At 44.9% G+C, this 5,855-nt stretch overlaps 1 protein-coding gene across 1 annotated transcript in view; it reads right to left on the minus strand.

The window, feature by feature from the left end:
* reck (reversion-inducing-cysteine-rich protein with kazal motifs) overlaps positions 1-5,045 on the minus strand; it is a 77,695-nt gene extending 72,650 nt beyond the window's left edge. The window contains exon 1 of the mRNA XM_008291299.1: positions 5,035-5,045. The gene's annotated coding sequence lies outside the window, so the exon portion shown is untranslated. The remainder of the gene's footprint in view (positions 1-5,034) is intronic.
* Between the last annotated feature and the right edge of the window lie 810 nt (positions 5,046-5,855).

Here is a 5,855-nt window from a genome sequence, read left to right on the forward strand (position 1 = left end):
AATCTGAACCTACAGAATTCATTCATATTTCAACAATTTATTCATGTCGTGTTAAGATAGAGACATTTCAACCTTTATATGGAGTGACAACAACTCCAGAAGGATGATAATCCCCATGCATAAAATGCTTCCTTGACTGAAACTTGTGGGCTCAAACTCGTCTAAATAATTGTTTTATTTGGATGAAAGTTATTTATCAGTTACCGACCATAGACCAGAAATCTCCTTGCAGTCATGAACTCTAAATCTTAACGTCCACTTTGAGATAATCACAGTCAGCTTTTATCGGCACAGCAGCAGATCAAGAACATGCAGACTGAAGTCCCAGCAGGCCTCAGTAGACTCCACCATGGCTAGGTTGCCTTTACGGGTCTGGCACTGAGACGGCGGCTCTCTTCAGTGCCGTTCTCACACTCTTACGCTGGTTGCTGTGTTTAGGAATGACTTTATTTAAAGGTTTTCTCACTTTTCAGAGCACTGAATGGTACCGGGCCTAGTGGACCAGTGTTCTGGTGCTCCGCTGGTCTGGGACGTCCACTCACTATCCACAGAGTCAAACCAAACAGGCTCCGTTTATCTAGAAACAAACTCCTGGAAAATTAGCTGATGACCCTTCTGTTGGCTGCTGCCTTTAATCAGCTTGAATTTGGGACAATTTCTTCATCACTGCACTTTGTTTTACTGTCATCTTCTAGTCGTGTTTCTTCGTCTTATTGTCTTGTTTTCATTCGTAGAACATGTCTCATTGCTTTGCTGGTAAAAAGTAAAAGGACAAAACTAATTTAGCCAAATCTGGACTTGTCTTTAATAGGGCCGGTTGGACTGCTGTCCAAGTTTCAGCATGAGAACACAACCATTCACTGAAGACAGTTACTGAGCTCCTCCAATATACTCATCCAGCAGCAGGAAGCGTTGTGTTCCACGGGGGCCTCCCAGTCTGTCCCCTCATTGTCCCATTAATCTCCGTGTCAACAGGGCCAGGCGGCTTTTTGTGGTGCACAGCCGTCGAGCAGCAGGGAAATCTCTGTCCGCGGAGACACCCTCTTTTGTAATGAGTCAAAGGTCATGAGTGAGGAGGATGCCGGTGGCTGGAGTCAGCACTTTGGCCCCATGTGGCCACGTCATGCTGTCGACAGGCGTGAATAGCGAGGGGCCACGGAGAGAGCGTCCTCTGGCAGCAGAGCAGAAAGAATCATGGACTAATGTGCTGAGGTCCTCCTCTGAGGTAAACACATGGCGTGGTACGACTACGGCTACTGAAACAGAACACACTGGTGTCTGTCTTAATTCAACATCTGATTCTGTCTCTTGTTCTGAGGTAACAAGCTGCTCCATGGCACATGAGTGTATTATTCTTTAGATACCGTAACACAACATTCATTCACCTACTTTACTGTAACATAAAGCCCTTGTTTTATTCTATTGCAGCATAGGATCACAGTATGTTGGTAGCTGCCCCGTCATCCAACATACAGTCACAGCAAAGCTTCAATTAAACGTTATGTGAGACTTTACATCCCATATGAAAGCCAATTCAATCTGAAGGAAGTTCCCACCTGACCTCCTCAGAATCAGCTGGGTTCAGCAACTTTAAAATATTCACTGTTACCTTCATACTATGATTCCTTGTTCCAGCATTTATTGAGCCCTCATATCTCCATTAGTCAGTAGCAGACAGACACATGACATTTTCAGGGCTGAACAACACATTTGAGCTTCAAAACTGTAAAAAAAAAATCCCCTCCAGGTGTCACAATCTGAAGATTAAATCTGTCTGTTGTAACCAGCGTCATAGTTTCAGTATGATGGGTATGATTTATAGCATTATAAACACACTAAATGTCTGTGTTCTGACAGTTCATAGCACCATGTGGGCTAGATGGCTGGTCAAAACAAGTTCTAGCGTGTTAGAAGGTCTCATTTTAACCTGCATGTTGACGCACAAAATGTAGAATTTGTGATTTACCATTTACTCTATTTACTGAAGGAATTCAAGCCGTGGTTATTCCTGCACCACTGGTTTCCTGTCCCACAGAAAAGACAAGTGTTGGACACCAGGATTACACATCATCACGTCTGTTCACAATCTGATGACAGAACAAAGTGACAGAACTGAAAGACTGATAGAAGCTCTGAAGACTCAAAACTCTCTGTTATGTAAAACATGTGAACACCATGAGCTGCTTTGACAAGATTCTAAATACACCTAGTGTGTGTGTGTGTGTGTGTGTAAGAACATATAACCATGGAGAACAGATAGTTGCACCAATATGTACTGATCTCTGTGTTTGTGCTGTCTATGAGCACCATGCACCGAGTGTATGAGTGTGTGCATGTGTGAATGTGTGAACACTGTAAAGGGTTTTGTCCATCGTCACAACAGTGCAGTCCATTTTGATTTAATAAAACTGCTCTTCCTAACCTGTGTGAGACCAGATACAGCTCCAGGTCCTTCCTACAGCCCCGGCCGACCCCCTGACCTCCTGCTGAAGTGCAGCCAGATGAAGCCTTTCTAACAGGAAGCTACCAGTCCACCGATGCCTCTCCCTTTTCATTGTTGTACCACAACATTTTTAAGGGTTGGCTAGAGTTTTGAAATTATTTTTAACTGGAATTCCCCTCTCTGTGCTGTACCACCACCACCCCGAACCAGAGCTGCTTCTTTGCTTTATAGATTCTGTTCACGTACAGCCGTGTACAGGCCTTGGGTTGATGCATTATATCTAAGTATTGCACTGTATTTATTATTACTTATTCAGGACAATGTGAATAATACCACATTTCTGAATTATACCATGGAGTGACTCTTCTGTGATCCATCGCCCTGTTGTTCAGAGGGGCAGCAGCTTCAGGTGATGTACGCAGTGAGACAAGATCATCCACCTGTGTGGGACTAATGATGGAGGAGCTGCTCTCCATTGGGATGGCATTAAAGTCAATAATGGAATCGTTTCCTTAAATGTAGTTTCCATATTATCAGACAAACATCTACGGTAATGGAGCATCCTGGTGAATGTTCTGTGGTCCTTCATTCTAAGTTCAAATGATCAGATAAAAGAGGGCTTGGAGGAAAAAGATGTTCAGTTTCTATGTCATATGTCCAAACAGCATCAAAGGTGTGATTAAAAACAGTGAATTGATTCATTTATGTTTTGAGAAAAAGCAAGTGTTACTTATTTTAAAGTGAGTAATGTGTAATGAGTCATTTAATGCACCGGTACCGTATTTAACTGTGGAGATGTTGTGTCACTTGCTTATCACTAGAAACACTTTTAATGGCATCTGCCCACAGCAGCAGCTCGCTGACCAAGCGTGAGGAGGAATAAAGCGTCTGCTGAAGAGAGGCTCTCTTGTTTGCCGTCAGACCTACAGCCTTGAGGCCAGAGGCTCCATTCGTCACCGACTGACCAACTGGCTCCCAGCTCCGGCACAGAGCTCCATTGTCAAAGTGGATGTCGTTAGAAACCATGATAAATTCAGTGTTGTTGTTTTCCATTAGGTCTGTTCTATCTCCGCTAACCAGATGTTGTCTAATCCCAGTTATTACACAGCCTGGCAGATGTCTGCCTGTGAATGGCTGCGTGTGGACTGTGTGTGGCTCCGAATTAAACCCATATATGGAGCCGATATCAGCCTTTTATTAGAGCTTAGATGGGCTCAGATCAGTTGGTGGATCAAAGGAAAGGCTTGTACTGAAGTCATCATATTCATAATGCTCCGAACCTTAACAGCCCCAATTACACGTCCAAATGCAGCCCAGATTTACACAAATTACACAAAAGAAAATGTGAAATAATGACCGCTTCCATGATGTAGAGATATAATAGTAAACAATGCTCCAGCCGTGTGCCCTGAACGTTGAAGAAGAAAAGGATGCAATGAGACTTTACCGTTGAAAGAGTAAACCTCATCCAGTCAGCTGACGGAACGATGGGAACGAGACACTTCTGAAGGCAGCAGTTTTACCATATTGGACCTGTCAGGAGAACACATGGTCACGTGTGAAGCTGAATGTAGACGCCCTGACTTTATACCAGCCTTTCTATTCATGCCTTTACTGTATTTCAGCTTTTTGTTATGATGCAAAATAAACACGCTCATAAACTGTTCAACATGGTGAAAAAATGATAAACTTCTGGCAATAGAGATGTTCAGTCAGGATAACTGATAAGATCCACATGTACTGCTTTCATCAGAACACAAGCTTGGCACACATACGATCTTGTAAAGGAACAAAAATAGATTTAAGAGCAAGAATACAGATGAAGGACCCTTCAATAGTTAGACTGTTCAAAAGCCTTCCAGTCTGCAAAAGAAAGTCAAGGTGAAGCTCAACATCAGTTTCACTGTGTGCCTCAGCTCCAACACATCCTGCTCTCTGGTAGAACACCAACACAGGACAGTTCCTTCACACCTTCAGGACCTCGTGTTGATCTACGGAGGTGGAGGTGAAGGGCTGGAGGTGAAGGGCTGGAGGTGATGGGCTGGAGGTGAAGGGCTGGAGGTGATGGGCTGGAGGTGACGGGCTGGAGGTGACGGGCTGGAGGTGACGGGCTGGAGGTGAAGGGCTGGAGGTGACGGGCTGGAGGTGAAGGGGTGGAGGTGATGGGCTAGAGGTGACGGGGTGGAGGTGAAGGGGTGGAGGTGACGGGCTGGAGGTGACGGGGTGGAGGTGAAGGGCTGGAGGTGATGGGCTGGAGGAGGTGTGGTGAGTCTACAGCACAGGTGAGTGGAATCAGCGGCTGGCAGTGAGGCATACCAGAGGATCACAATAAGACGAGTGATCAGCTCTAATATGAAGCAATGATCCTAATCTCGTCTCATTATGAAGGTCATTGTGGTTTAAAAGTGAAAGACCAATGCTGCTGTGCATTTACAATCCAGAGATGCAGCTGAAAGTGCAGCTAACAGAACCTTCTACCAGATAAACCAGGCCGTACGTCAGCATATGTTAAACTGGGACCAGACAGGGATAACCAAGCACAGAGCGCTGCAGCTGATGAAAATGCCTAAAACTGTCGGCCCGCTAACGACTGCCAGCTGCTAACTAGAATAAAACTCTGGACAAATGGAGGCTGCGGTGTGTGAGGCGTCACAGAGAACCGTTATGTCAGTCACTTACATCTGAAGGCATCCGTTAGCGAGGTGGCGGAGCGATGTGAAGTCAGTGTTTATGACCCAACAGTCCGCTCTATCTGCCTCATGCCAAGGTGCTGTATCAGCTACAGCTACAGCGACAGGTGTGGTGAGCATTCCTCCCATCATCATGATTCAGTGTTCTCCTTTTAAAGGGTTAAAGTCTGCACTCTGACGACACCTTTCAGCCTCAGCTGGGTTTCATGAAGGCCTTCAGAGATTCTTCATTCACCTATTATTTTAAAATTATTTTTAAATTTCATCTTTATCAAAACAAAACAGCAACAACTGTCAGGAAACAATCAATCAGATGTCAGTGGGATGCTTGGATGTTATGCAGATCAGATGCTGGACACAGTTTACACCTGCACACCGTGGTCCTCAACACGTATTAGATCCTCGAAGGCACAAATTCTGTCAAATGTCTTCCCAGCTTGACATCAGCTCCGGCTGTTTTAGTCATTTCTTCTTGTGAAATCAGGCAGAATCCATTTTAGATCGCGCTAACAGCGCTACAGGCAGCTAGACAGAGGGCTTAGCTTTTGATTGACACCTAGTTTGGCCAATACGAGGGCTTTGAGGGGTGACTCACAGCCTGAAGAGCCAATAGAGTGTCTCAGACAGTCAACCCGGTCCGCACAAGTCCCACCCTTGTAGATTCAACCAGTCCTTGGTACATCAAATCCCAGAAACTACATATGAATGGTTCTATTTGTTTG

The sequence above is a fragment of the Stegastes partitus genome, unplaced genomic scaffold (assembly GCF_000690725.1).
Source record: "Stegastes partitus isolate 25-593 unplaced genomic scaffold, Stegastes_partitus-1.0.2 Scaffold731, whole genome shotgun sequence".
NCBI classification, from domain to species: domain Eukaryota; kingdom Metazoa; phylum Chordata; class Actinopteri; family Pomacentridae; genus Stegastes; species Stegastes partitus.